The sequence below is a fragment of the Pteropus alecto genome, unplaced genomic scaffold (genome assembly GCF_000325575.1).
Source record: "Pteropus alecto unplaced genomic scaffold, ASM32557v1 scaffold146, whole genome shotgun sequence".
NCBI classification, from domain to species: Eukaryota; Metazoa; Chordata; class Mammalia; order Chiroptera; family Pteropodidae; genus Pteropus; species Pteropus alecto.
The window spans coordinates 26,625,553-26,626,948 of record NW_006442107.1 but is presented as its reverse complement, the minus strand read 5'-3'; the positions used below and the strand labels follow the sequence as shown (position 1 = coordinate 26,626,948).

Below are 1,396 nucleotides of genomic sequence, written 5' to 3'. Positions count from 1 at the left end.
TTGTCTGTTTTCTTATTTTTGAATTTTAACTGTTCTTTGTATATTTTGGATACAATACCGTTATCAGGAATATATTTTACAATATTTTCTCCCAGTCTATGGTTAATCTTTTCATTCTTTTAACAGTTTATTTCACAGAGCAGAAGTTTTTATTTTTATAAAGCTCAACTTACCAATTTTTTATTTCATAGACTATGTTTTTGTACCTATGGTTTTGTACCTAAAAACTAATTGCCACATTCAAAGTCACTTCTCAAAGTGTTATAGTTTTGCATTTTGCATTTAGGTCTATGATCAACTTTGAGTTAATTTTTGTGAAAGGTATAAAGTCTGTCTCTAGATTCATTTTTTCGACATATAGATGTCCAATTTTTCTTGAACTATTTGTTAACAAGACTATCCTTTCCCCATTGAATTGCCTTTGATTTTTGTCAAAGATTAGTTGACTATATTTGGGTGGGTCTATTTCTGGGCTTTTTATTTTATTTTAATTTTTATTTTTGGGGGCGAAACAATCCTTGCTTGACCTCACAGATTGCAAGGACCTTGTCAGTTTACAATTCTTTATTTTTTATTTTTTTACGCCTACAGCACCTGGTCTTCCTAGATGGTCTCCCATCCAAGTACCAGGCCTGACCCTGCTTAGCTTCCAAGATCAGACAGGATCAGGCTTATTCAGGGCAGCATGGCCATAGACTTTCTGGGCTCTTTAGACTGTTCCATTGATCTATTTGTCTATTCTGTCACCAATATCACAGTCTTGATTACTGTAGCTTTATAACAAGTCTTGAAGTTGGGTAATTCAGTCAATAGATAAATTTTGTGGATATAAAATTCTTCATAACATTTTATTATTATCATTTTATTTTATATACTAATTTTCTGCCTACTGTATCTTTCAATTACTGATAGATGGGTATTAAAGTTTCCAACTATAATAGTAGATCTATATCTTTCTACTTGTAGTTCCATTAGCTTTTGCTTCACATTTTGAAGTTAAGTTGTTAACTAAATATACATTGAGATTATTATGTATTTTTGGAGAATTGACTCCTTTTACAATTACATAATGTTCTGCTTTACCCTTGATAATCTTCTTTGCTCTGATGTCTTTTTCTAAAATAAAACTACCTCAACATTCTTTTGATTAATGTTAGCATAATATGTTTTCTCCATCCTTAACTTTTAATCTATCTGTGGTTTTGAATTTAAAGTAGTTTCTTATAGAAAACATCGTGGAGTCTTGTTGTTTTTTTTAATTTTTTATTCACTTGCTTTCTGTTTCATTCAGCCCATGAACATTTAAAGTGATTATTTCCAAAGTAGTTACTTTTTCTTTCCCGCCTGATTGAAACATGAGAGATTTTTCTCTAATCATTGTGAGAACCATCTGGGG

General features: G+C 30.8%; 1 pseudogene; it reads right to left on the bottom strand.

Moving 5' to 3' along the window:
* Positions 1-582: 582 nt before the first annotated feature.
* On the bottom strand, positions 583-697 carry LOC112469395 (annotated as a pseudogene).
* Positions 698-1,396: the final 699 nt, after the last annotated feature.